Raw genomic sequence first — 13,932 nt, forward strand, 5'->3', positions numbered from 1 at the left:
GTTAGAGAACTTTGAAGTTCCCCCTATCCAGAAAATCTGGAGAAAGATGACAGTTTAGAAAGAAAATTTTCATGGATTCCTGATCTTCCAGATGGAGAGGTGTATTTTGGAAGGTGGAGAAATTTGAGATTGAGGTGGTGCTGGGTTGTTCCTTCATCGAGCAGTAAATAGCTGGTGGAAATAGCCAATTTAGTCAACAAAGATCCTTGATGATTGTTTCAATGGGCTAGTGATATGGGCCCAAGAAGCCTAACGTCACTGGATTGGTTATTGTCTGGGTGGACAAGCATCACAGGGTTACCACCACAGGCTGAACTTCTGAGGGCTAGGGGCCATCACCCTTCTGTTGCTTGGTTTTGATGTAGGGTCTATTGGGAGAGTGAGAAAGATTGGTGTAAATCTTCCACCTCTGCTAGAAAATTCAAAATTTGACCTCTGCTTAGGATGCATTATTGTCATATAAAAAATGACCTAGGGGGGTGGGATAGTGAGGGTGGGAGGGAGGCTCAAGAGGGAGGGGATACAGGGATATATGTATGCATATGGCTGATTTACTTTGTTGTACAACAGAAACTAACACAGCATGTGAAGCAATTATACTCCAATAAGGATGTATTAAAAAAAATTAATACATAGATTGAGAACTTGAAGGGCCTCTCAACAATAACAGGGGATATCTGTTATGTGCAAGGAGGCATTTTGGTTGTTGTGACTGGATGAAACACAAAAATGAGTCCTCCTGAGAGCCTGCAGGTTACTGGCCAACTCCTTGTTGTGAAACACTAAATGCAGAGGGAAATGCAATTCTACTCTGCAGACTTAATGTGTGTTTATATTTCTTGAACACCCACTTGCTAATTGACTTGTATCTAGAAATCATATGCATCAGAAGAAAGAAACATAAAGACTACCAAGGCTGAAGTGAGATCACAGCTTGAATCTCAGATTCAGTGTTTGTGCATGATAGGGACTGAGAGGAAAAATCTGGAAACTGACTCCCAGTGGGATAAGTGGAGAGAGTTAGGGGAAAGAAAACATCTTCAAACAAATCTATAAAAAGCCCCAGGACAGAGGAAGGAAGAGAATTAAAGTCTTCCATGGCTGTAATCCCAGCAACACTAGGCAGAGGGTGGGTGGAGTCATTATGCAGAAGGACACATGGTTTTCAGGTTGAATGCCCTAGAAAGTCAGCGCCTTGACAATAAGAATTGTCAAGATGCAGAATTCTTTTGGAGTGAGAATTCCAGACAATTTAATGCAATTTTCTTTTTTCGTTGTTTTTCTATTCACTCTTTATTGTGCTGACTTGTTAAAGGCACTGTGGGTACTTCAGCAGTGTTAAATAGTGGTTCCTAATTTGTGTCTATTGTTTTTGATCATGTAATATTTGTCAGTTATTTTGTACTTTACTTCACTTTTTGGAAAACTAAACAAATTATAATCGATTTTGTGAGATTCATATCTCCTTTGTGTACTCTGGAAGTCTAAAGGTAACTTCTTTTTACTTTAATTTTGTATGGTAAAATAATATCATTTTTACTGACTTTATATCAGGAAAATTGACAATATGCTTAAAATGGTTTTGTTCTTGTAAATTTCACATATGATTTTTTTATCCAATTTTTATTTCATTTTTCCATATCAAAGAAAGACGATCCTTCAAAAATGCCCACATCTCTGAAGCATTCATGTCTAATTCTAATGTATAGCACATTCCAAGTACCCAAAGATTTGTTTCTATTGGACTTTCATTTTTTATTATGTCTCAGAATCTTTCCAAATCTCAATCTTATTGAATCTGGAAGGAGCTTTTTATGTTTATTAAATCCAACTTTCCAAACAGTAAAGGCATTTTCTTTATGGCATGGCTCACAGGCCGTGTCCTTTTCATGACTACTATTGTTCACTATATGAAGCAGCAACCACTATTATTTACTATTTTAATAATCAGGGTGCAATTGGCTCTGTAGTGGACATCTGTTGTTTTTGCCTATCTAAGATTTCTCTCCTCTTTTGGTAATAGCACTGCAATTTCCCTTCTGCCTCTTTTCTATCTTCAGTCCAAGTTGTTCATCTGGGGCTGACCCCACCCTCTAATGCAGGAGTGGGCACATGATCCAGGTGTGGCAAATGAAAATTATCTCTGGGGCTTTAGCTAATGCTCTCTGGAGATAGGTGCTCTTTTCCCCTGGAATTTCTCTCACTAAGGATCACATAAGCTTGCTGTTGGGGCCATCTTTGCCACCAGGTGTAAAGATCCTGCCTGATGCTGATAATAATAATGGTGATAAAGTAGTTTATGTCTTTTAACCACTTAATCCTCTCCTAAAACCTATGAGGTGAACATTATTATTATTGCCATTTCTATCATTAAAAAAACTGAGGCTAAGTGAAATCAGGTGATTTGTTAGTGCCAAACAGCTAAGAAGTGGTGGATCCAGGATTCTAGGTCTGGCAGCTTGCTTCTAGAGCTTATATATATATATATATATATATATTTTAAAATTTATTTATTTATTTATTTATTTTTGGCTGCATTGGTCTTTGTTGCTGCACGCGGGCTTTCTCTAGTTGTGGTGAGCGGGGGCTACTCTTGGTTGAGGTGTGCGGGCTTCTCATTGCTGTGGCTTCTCTTGCTGTGGAGCACGGGCTCTAGGTGCACGGGCTTCAGCAGTTGTGGTGTGCAGGCTTCAGTAATTGTGGCTCTCAGGCTCTAGAGCACAGGCTCAGTAGTTGTGGCGCACGGGCTTAGTTGCTCCGCGGCATGTGGGATCTTCCCGGACCGGGTCTCAAACCCGTGTCCCCTGCATTGGCAGGTGAATTCTTAACCACTGCGCCACCAGGGAAGTCCCTAGAGCTTATATTTTTAACCATTATACTACAGAAAAACATAGCTGAAAGAGAGAAAAAACAGATTCTGGATCATATAATTTGAGCCCTTGGATCCAGCTATTCTTTACACAGCCCTGGATTTCCCTTTTGAATGAGCCAATGCATTCTCATTTTTTTTTTTTTTTTTTTTTTTTTTTTTTGCGGTACGCGGGCCTCTCACTGTTGTGGCCTCTCCCGTTGCGGAGCACAGGCTCCGGACGCGCAGGCTCAGCGGCCATGGCTCACGGGTCCAGCCGCTCCGCGGCATGTGGGATCTTCCCGGACCGGGGCACGAACCCGCGTCCCCTGCATCGGCAGGCGGACTCTCAACCACTGCGCCACCAGGGAAGCCCTTGATTTAAATTAACTTGAGATGATTTTCTATTATTTTCACATGAAGGAGCCCTGGCTGGTGCCTGAAAGAGTGATGGGGAAGTCTTGGGTAAACTATGCTTCACCATGTGGTATTTGAGACAATGCATGAAGAGAGGACTTGCTTAATAAGCCTATGTTTGCTTAACAAAGCTATGAAATGCTGGAAGGAGCATTCTGGACACGTGATTATAATTTGAGTTGATTTTCTCTTCAGATTTATGCTTTTGTTTTTACATGGTACTATAGACTGAATGTTTGTGTCCCCCAAAGTTCATATGTTGAAATCTTATCTCCAACATGATGGGGTTTGAAGGTATGGTCTTGGGAAGTGATTAGATCATGAGGATGAAGCCCTCATGAATGGGATTAGTGCCCTTATAAAAGAGACCCCAGAGGGCTCCCTTGCCTCTTGTACCATGTAAGGACACAGCAAGAAGACAGCTGTCTATGGACCAGGAAGTGGGCTCCCACCAAACACCAAATCTGCCAGAATCTTGGTCTTGGACTTCCTAGCCTCCAGAGCTATGAGAAATAAATTTCTATTGTTTATAACAGTCTAGTATTCTGTTATAGCAGCCCAAACAGACAAAGGCACATGGTTAAGAACTAGATATGTCACTTACGCCCCTACTGTGTAAACTATAAGAAAATCGTCATTAACTAACGACTTTTTGCCTTTTAAATAAAAATAATCACATCTCTAGAATATAGTTATGAATATATAAAAGACCTAAGGAACACAGTTGGACCCCAACTAGCTTAAGCTAAAAGACGTTTATAGTCATGTAACTGGGATGTGCTATAACTGGGTTTGCCTGATCCAGGAATTAATGTTGCCACTAGGATGCACTCTTGGTCTCCTACTTCTGGGTTGGCTCCATACTCAGGCTCTACAAAAGGGCCTCTGGCAACTCTGGGCTACTCCACAGCCACAGTGGAGGGAAGCTTCACCTCTTCAGCCACCCAGCCTGGTAGGGAGGAGAGTGTATATCTTGGCATTTCCTCATAAGGGCTAGGTTTCTCTCTGACTTGGGTTAAGTGAGATGCTGATGGGTTTAAGCCAATCAAGCTGCACCCTTTGTGTCATGGAATCACAGGGCTGAAAATGGAGAATGGGACTGAGGGAGGAAACTCTAGATATTGATGTTAAGAAAGCAAGTGTAAAAAATAGTAATAATAATAATAATAGTGCTACCGGTGGTAGTTGTAATAGTGATGACAATAATAATAATGGCTGTATGTGTTAGCATATATTAACATATCTAATTCTTACCATAACTCTATGAGAAGGGTACCATTAACTTCTCACTTTACAGATGAAGTCACTAAGACACAGAGAGATTAAGTTCACACCCCTGGGAAGTGGCAGAGCCAGGATTCCCACAAACACTCTGGCTATAGAACCCTTACTCTTCACTTGGTTATGTTAAGAATGGATGCTGAGTCACAAACAGTGAATTCAGTTTCCACCCGTCAATGATAATCTATGGCATTTTATTTAAGAGCCTGTAACATGCAGCAATGTTTAGTGCTGTGCCCTACAATCCATGCCTCATTTGGTCTGTTTGCAGGGATCGTGTGGGGTAGCCTATCAGTTTCTGAACTCTGGTACTTCAGACCATTATCTCTAAGCCTTTATTCTTACTGAAGGTGATGATAAAGCACTATATTTCTTAGTGTGTCATCTCTGCAGCTGATCCCAACCATGCCTGGATCAAGGATGCCTATTAAATATCCTTCTCTCCTGTTTGTTTTCATGGCCATCTCTTGCATAATCAAATTAAGATTGGAACTGTAAGTCTGAAACATTATTGCTTGGTGCTATATAGAATAGGTGCCATCTAATAGGAGCCATCTTCTGTTTGGTTAAATATTTGTTTTCTTTTTCCTGGTAGGTAAATTTGGCACATAATAGGAAATGTTTATTTCCTCTGACTTTGGATACAAAAGCTTATTGTCAGATAAGTTGACTGCCTTTGATACCACTTTTTTTTTTTTTAAGAACTAACTACAATTTTGCCCACTCACTTCCTTTCTCCAAAATATATTTTGGACATAAACTTGTTTAAAAAAACTAAGCCAACACATTCTCTATGCCATGAAAACATAAGATACTGTTACCAGACCAAGTCAACTGGATGAATAACAGCATCCTAGGAGAATAACTATATCCATTTCTAAAGTTATTTTATTCAGTTAACATCTGTCTCACTGCAGTTATTCTTAGTATTTCTTAAACTACTGGAATCAATGCAATGCTTAGTCTTAAGTTATTCTGGACTGAAGATCTTTTTAAAAAATGTTGAAATTCTCTTTCTGTCATTGGGAAAAGCTCCCTTAGAGTAAATGTGAATTTTCAAAATCTGGTTGAGGAGATGGGATTTGTAAAGCCTGATTAGCTAAACCTTCTGTGGTTTTAGATTCAGGCCTGAATATACTGAAAGAAGCAGATTCCATAAAATGAAGTGATAGCTCAATTGGTTTGATAAGCCTTTGTAGAAATATAGATTTTTCCACTGTCTTTCCTTAAGCCTTTCCTTAACCTCAGAAATAATTCTACAGTTGACACTGGTATGACATAGCTCCTCTCACAGTTATGCTAGAAAAATCAAATGAGGATTTGGAGAAGCAGAGGGTCCTTCTATGAGGCAGTAGGGTAAGCCATTAAATCCAAGATGGTAGGACTTCCCTTGTGGCATAGTGGTTAAGAATCCGCCTGCTAAGGTAGGGGACACGGGTTCGAGCCCTGGTCCGGGAAGATCCTACATGCTGCGGAGCAACGAAGCCCGTGCGCCACAACTACTGAGCCTGCGCTCTAGAGCCTGCGAGCCACAACTACTGAGCCCATGTGCACAACTACTGAAGCCCCCATGCCTAGAGCCTGTGCTCCACAAGAGAAGCCACCGCAATGAGAAACCCACGCACCGTGACAAAAAGTAGCCCCCGGGCTTCCCTGGTGGCTCAGTGGTTGAGAGTCCTCCTGCCGATGCAGGGGATGTGGGTTTGTGCCCCAGTCCGGGAGGATCCCACATGCCATGGAGCAGCTGGGCCTGTGAGCCATGGCCGCTGAGCCTGCGTTTCCAGAGCCTGTGATTATATATATAAAAAAAATCCCAGATGGTAGATTCTGCTCAGATGCCACCATTCTCTCCTCCAGTGCCAGGATAGGTGTCCTCACGGTGTGCTGGTTCCAGCTGAGTTTGGACATGATGGCCAAGTCCCTCTCAACACTGTGCTCCAGGCATCTACCACAAACTGATCGGCATGCAAAGTAAAATCCTCTTCCAGTCCTGTTCAACCTTCAGTAGAGAGAGCAAGTAACTCTTCCTGTAATCAAGGAGGAAGGAGAAAAGGGAGGTTTTAACATTTAATGAACAAGTATCATATGTTAGGCACTGTGCTGAGAAATTTTGCGCACTTATCACATTGAATCCTTTTAATAATCAGAGAGGTGGGTGCCACGGTTTCCATTGTTCTTAAGTGGAAACAGAGGCTCAGGACCAAAGTCACAGAGCTGGTAGATTACATGATGGAGCAGGGGTTCAAGTCCAGGTCTGAATCTGAAGGCCATATTTCATTTGCTTTTTAAGCCTTTTTTAGAATCATTTTTAATAATCAATTGTTTATATGATTTTAAATATATAGGTTTGGGAAAACGGCTGCAAGTATAGTTTACCATGGATTTATTAATTTCTGCAACAGATATCCATTGAGGAGCTACCAGGTACTGGGGATATCGTGGTGAACAAATCAGATAAAAAACACTGCCACCTTTGTGGAGCTTACATTCTAGTCAGAGGGACCAGCCAGTGCAAATGCCGTAATGGTGTTATCCCTGGAATGTCTGAGCTCCAGTGTGCCTGGAACAGAACGACTGAGGGATAAAGTGATGGAGGAAGCAGAGTGCCAGGCTGTGGGTTTTTTAGGTCATGGTATAGATTTTGGCCGAATGTGTTAGGGAGCCACTGAAGACTTGGAACAGAGGGGTGATGTGACTGGGCATATTTTAAAAGGATCACCCTAGCTTCTGTGAGGAACGTAGACTGGGAACTGGTGGAGGATTAAAGCAAGGAGAGCAGCTGTAATAATTCAAGTTAAATATGGTAGTGGCCTGGGCCAGAGAGGAAGTGGAGCTAAGAGGTCGTATTCTGGGTACAGTAGTGATCTGAAGGATTGTATGTAGGTTATAAGATAATAAGATGAATCAAGGATGAACCCTGGAGATTCTGGCCTGAGCAACTGGAAGGATGGAACTTCCATTAGCTGGGACAGTGAGTAGAGATGTGGGGGTAGGGAAGATCAAGATTTCAGTTTTGGAGACGGTGTGTCTATTGGACAGAGACATGTATGGTCCTAGATTTCAGGGGAGAGATGGGGCTTGGGATAGATTTGCCTTCCTGGAGAAAGGAGAAACCTCTCAAGGTTAGAGGAGCAAAGGAGACTGAGGAGAGCAAGGAGAGAGCCTCAAGGAGGAACATAAGGAAACGTGGCATCCAGGAGACAAGTGAGGAAGGTATTTCCCAGAGGAGGCAGTAATCAACAGTGCTGAATGCTGCTGACTTTTTTTTTTAGATTTGCTTTATACATTTATTCTTCATTTTGCAAAAGAATCTGAAAAAGCTTTATTGTAAAGTAAAACAGATTTAAAAAGCCGCATAAAATAAATGTATCTTTATTATATTACTATTGTTGTTATTTATTTTTATAAGATGGACTTCCTTATAAACTCTCCAGGTCAAGAAATAGAAGTTTGCCAGCCATCCCAGAAATCCTTTCATGTGCTCCAATCCCAACTTATCCTTTTCTCTGAGAGTAACCAGGCTCCTGGCTTCTATAGCCGTCACCTCCTTGTGTGTATATTTCTAATAGTTTATCGCTCATCCCTGATTGGGGGCATGCTAAGGATACTACAGCTCAGCCGTAAAAGAAGTCGTTTAAGTCTCTTTTAGTTTATGGGTTTCCCCTACTTCTTTCTCTTTTCCCTATAATTTGTCTGTTGGAAAACCCCAGGGCATTTGATCTGTAGAGTTTCCCACAGTCCTGATTTATTGATTGCGTCCTATGGTAGCTCAATGTGTTCCTCCGTTTTCTATATTTTTGTTGATTGGCAGCTGGATGCAGAAGTTGTTCAGACTCAGTACTGCCCCTTTGGCAAGACTAGCTCTGCATGCTCAGAATCTGCTCTGCTACTGGGCTACCCTTTGGCACCACTAAGATGGTGGTGAGGTCTTTCCCTCATAAAGCACACGGTGTCTGCTTCTCTCTTTTGTGGTGATTTTAGCAGTCATTCATGCTCATTACCTAAATCTATTAATTCTTTAGAGCTTGCAAAAGAATGGCATTCTTATTCTATAATTTCTTCTTCATTTATTACTTGGAATATTTTACAATAAGATGATTTCTATCATCCACTTGGTGGGTACCCAGGGGTACTCAGTTTATGTAGCAATGACAATGTATATACTTGACTCTTTTTTTTTTTTTTTAATGATGCCACAGATTTCATTAATCTGCAGGCTAAAATACAGAGATATATGATGTACTTAAAAGTTTTACCACAGCTGGGTAGATATAAAGAAGAAAATTTCATAGAGGCTGCTGACTTTTAAGTAAGAAGGGGACTGACTACTGACTGTGGGATTTTGCAATGTCAATGTCACTGGTGATCTTGACAAGAGTGGTTTTGGTGGAGTTGATGGGAACAAAAAACTGACTGGAGAGGTTTAAGAGAAGGATCAGAGAAATTGGAGGTTCTTTTTCTTTTAAAGAAAGAATTAACAGCATGGTTTTTCATGCTGATGGGAAAGACCTAATAAAAGGGAAAAAACTGATATAGAGGATAGAGGGAGAATTGTTGATGAGAGGAAAGGTGTTCACAAATTTTTGCAATGAAGAAGGAGATAAAAATATTTCTTCTTGGTGATCTGATAATGACAGCTTTGTCACTGAAATATGGTTTCAAGTGGTATATCTTAGTGATATCAGAATCTCAAACGGCCTGATCCATTATTTGAAAGCTGGCATATCAGGATTTTAAATGTTGGAGCTAAAATGGCAGGATTAGTTACAAAGATTGACCTAGAGTGAAAAGGGCTCCACTCCTGAGAGTCCGATTTCTTTCCTCCAGGACACGATGATGTTCTTCACCGGCCCCAGAAAAAAAAAAGATTATGTATGATTAGGGTATATTTGAAAACCATATCTAAATGTTATAGTAGAACCTGAAAAAAAGCTGTCAGAATTGGATGCTGTCCGAGTGGATTTGGAATTGGTTCAAATCGCTAAACTTTCTGCTCTCTTGTGTGATGTGCTCCTTGACTTGGCATCTGACAGAGCTTTGAGAGTGATCTTCGGTGAAAAATCATCATATAAGTTTTGGATTCTTTGCTTAATTCAGTTATAAGCTCTCTGACAGACCCATCCTCAATTGCCATTCCCGATATCTACAATTGTGATTTAGGATTTTACAGCTTATTAAAGATAAAGTGTAAGAAAATAAATCACCCATATGTGGATGGAAACTGATGTAAGTTGGCGTGGAGCTGGATGCCTTGATGAAAAATTGCAAACAATATTCTACTTCTCACTTACATGTAATCATTATCATTCTTATTTTCAAATTATATTTTTATTATTTAATATTGGAATGAGTTCTGTCTCTTTTTTTTTAACCTAAAATTCATAGCATTGTGTCAACTGACTGCCCATGATGTGGTCTTCAGTTGTCAAAAGTTGGAGAAACACTAGTCTAGGTCATGCAGGGACATGTAGCCTTTGGAAAAACGTTTGGATTGTATTCAAGGGCAGTGGGAAACCACTGAAACACATTAAGCAGGGGAATGATATAGTTTTATCAGTGTTTTAAATAAAGATCCTCTAATTATATTGGTTAGAGAGGTACAAATGTGGAATTACAGAGACCAATAAGAAACTGAGAGTTGATGGTTACTTGGACTAGAGTGGTGGCAAGGTAGACAATAATATTTAGCATCTATTGAGTACTTACTATAATGATCCTATGAAATAGATACTGTTATTGGTCCCAGTTTTACAGATGAAGAGACTGAGGCACAATGAAGCAAAGTAATTTGTCTAAGGACACACAGCTAAGAGATTGGAACTTGGATCTCAATCCAAATAATCTGACTCCATAGTTCATGATCTTAATCACTGAACTATTTGCCTTTCTTAGATGGAGATGAAAAAAGTAGATGAAGATATATTTAGAGATAGAATCAAGAGGACTTGATAACGAATGGGCTATGGGTGGTGATGAAATGGAAGACGCAGAGGTGACTCCCATGTTTCTCCCTGAATCAACGAGAAGGATTCCACATTTATTGAAACAGAGAAAGACTGAAGGATACACAGATTTGGAATGCAGCTTGGCAGGCAGAGGCTAAGATGCCTGTCAGACATCCAAGTGAAGATATCCAGTAGGCTGTGACCCATGTTGAATTACAGCTCAGGAGAGAGTTCTGGGCTTGAAGAGATCTATCTGGGAACTGGCAGCTTATTGGAAACCATGGTTGTGCTTTGAGTCAGCCCACAAACAATGCAGTACCTGACACGAAATGGGGGCCCAGTGTTGCTGAGTGAATTTGTAGAAGAGCCATGGATCTTTGGATTTGCTGTGCGCCATATATAGTACAGACTCCTGCTATTCAAAGTTTATCTTTCTGGATGTTAGGTGGTTAATAATATCCACTCGAAACAATCTCACTCCTCAGATGTTTCCAATGAAACTACTGTGAAAGAAAAACACTCTGAGAACTCCCCTGGTGGTCCAGTGGTTAAAACTTCGCCTTCCTATGCAAAGGGTGTGGGTTTGATCCCTGGTCCGGGAGCTAAGATCCCACATGCCTTGCAGCTAAAAAACCAAAACATAAAAGAGAAGTAATATTGTAACAAATTCAATAAAGGCTTTAAAAATGGTCCACATCAAAAAAATCTTAAAAAAAAGATAAACACTCTGAAAAATATCCATTTAGAACATGTCCATGAACAGTTAAAACTGTCCGTTTAATGAGTAGCCCTAATGATCTGTATTCTTAGTTTGCTAAGAGATAAACATTTTTTTTTTTCTTTTTAGTTCTAGAACTCCCCAGTATTATTAACCAAGATAGTGGGTATTGAAAACAATAACTTTTCTTATCTTTCACATCTTAATAACCTCATGTTTTAAGATAGTTTGGACATTTTAAAATTTAGAATAACTTTAAAGAAGAATTGAAAGAATATTATAAAGCACTCCCATGCATTCGAAATTCAGATTCACCAATTATTAGCATTTTGCCACGTTTGCTTTGTCATGCCTTCTTCCTCTATATTATACACGTAGTATTTCCCAGACCTTTTTGAGAATATGTTGCAGACGTCATATTCCTTTACTCCTAAATACTTAAATATGTATTTCCTAAAAATAAGCTCATTCTCATGTATAGCTATAGTACAGTGCTTAAATTCAGGAAATAATAGCATCTTTATAATACCATTTTATAATTTGCAATCTATATGCAAGTTTCTTCATAGTAATCTGTCCCCCATTCCCACACCCCCTCCAGTAGAGGATCCAACCTAAGATCATGCATTTCATTTAGTCATCATGTCTCTTTAAATCTCCTTTAGTTTGGACAGTTCCTCAGCCTTTATTTGTATTTCAAGATGTAATTTTTGAAGAAAATAGATCGATGTTTTATAAAATGCTCCTCACTTTAGGTTTAGCTGGTGTTTTCTCAGGATCAGATTCAGGTTATGCACTTTTGGTAGGAATGCTATATAAGTTACAGTTATATTTAAAAAAATGTTTTATTGGAGTGTCGTTGATTTACAATATGTTAGTTTCAGGTGTACAGCAAAGTGAATCAGATATATATATATATATATATATATATATGCACACACACACACACACATATATATACATATATGTATATGTGTGTGTATCATATATATACACACACACACATAAATACATATATGTATATGTGTGTGTGTGTGTGTATATATATATATATATATATATATATATATATGTATATCTGATATATATCCCCCTGCTAACCATAAGTTTGCTTTCTACATCTGTAACTCTATTTCTGTTCTGTAGATAAGTTCATTTTTGCAGTTAGGGGTGTATTATGCCCAGTGCACCACATCAGGAGGCAAATGATGCCAGTTTACTTGATTATTGGTGATGCTAAGTTTGGTCACTTGGTTAAAGTGGTACTTGCCAGACTCTTCAGAATAAAGTTGTAATTTTCCCTTTATAATATTAAGTAATCTGAAAGAGTTAAATTTTAGCATAAAGCTTTTCCCCTAAAAGCTACATCTACAACTCAAAACCTGGTTTGTTAATTGCCAGATCCCTAGGAAGAAAACGCACTAGGAATCTAGAAGCAAGTTAACTGAACCTGGCACAGGACCAGTATTAATTTGTTCAGCTTCTAAGAAGCATTTGTCTAAATCTCTCAGTCACACCATGGGGTTAAGCTGGCAGGGTGGCGGCACCAGATCACATTCCTGATGTGGTTCCAGCCCATTCTAGAAGACAGAAGAAAACATCTGGTCTTTGTACCACCCCTACCCTACTTTCCCTCACAACAAAAGTCTAAAGAGAGGCTCTCTGATTATTATTCAGTATACATCCACATTATTTTACATAAATTACCATGGCCTTATCTTCCCCTTTCATAAAGATTTTAGTATTCTTAGTATCCTGGAATTGGGTATTGTCTTTTTTCCTTGTCTCTTACTCCCAACACTTACCAGTCTTCGAATGCCAAAACAGGTCTTAAAACATCAAGAATCTATTCATATATTTTTGAAGAAATGTGCAACAAAGCTTGTTTTTATTTTATTCTTGAGTTAAATGGTTATCCTCTTAGACCTATTGTCATCAGTTTTAACACAAATTCTGTAACAGCCATAAAAACATGAAAACTAACATACTTGTGTAAGGCTTTATGCATATTTTTATTTTATAAATTTCTAATGAGTCATCCAGTATGAATGTTGGCAGACAAACATAAAATAGAACAGTTCTGTGAGTTTTCATACTCTCATAATATTAGGCCACATTTTCTCTTGTTCCACATCTGCTCAGAGATTACAACAAGTTTACCAAAATTCCTGCTGTATAAGGACTGCTCTAAATGACAGAGATTTCAGAGAGAATTCCCTTTAAGCATGAATATTCAAATAAGACGTTTGTGCTTAATCCTCTCCCATAAAAATTGGCTTCTTTGTCCTGTATTTCTGGCTGCTTAGCCCTCAAATGAGCTCCACTGAGTTAAACATAATTATAGAAAATGTATTCCATTCAATCATATTGTCTCCATGATTGACCCCCAAGGTAATGGAATGGATCAGAAAATAGAAAGAAAAGTATATCTCATGCTCTTTAGTAGTGTAACAAATCTGGTAACAATCAATTGTCTTATACACTATTAATAAATTAAAAAATATTTACTATCCATATTGAAACAGGAACCTCACCTCATTTGGTCAAGTACTGAGACTGGACACTTCAAAAATATACATTGCTGACAAGAAAGACTAATCCTAGACCAATAGTAGGTTGAATGCTTTGAGTGCTCTTAGAATACCTTTCAACTAAATCAAAACTACAGAAAATTTTTTGTGGCCTTGAGTACATTGAACTTTATAACAAATTCTAAGAAATTT

This window comes from Neophocaena asiaeorientalis, unplaced genomic scaffold (assembly GCF_003031525.2).
Source record: "Neophocaena asiaeorientalis asiaeorientalis breed wild unplaced genomic scaffold, Neophocaena_asiaeorientalis_V1.1 scaffold698, whole genome shotgun sequence".
NCBI classification, from domain to species: domain Eukaryota; kingdom Metazoa; phylum Chordata; class Mammalia; order Artiodactyla; family Phocoenidae; genus Neophocaena; species Neophocaena asiaeorientalis.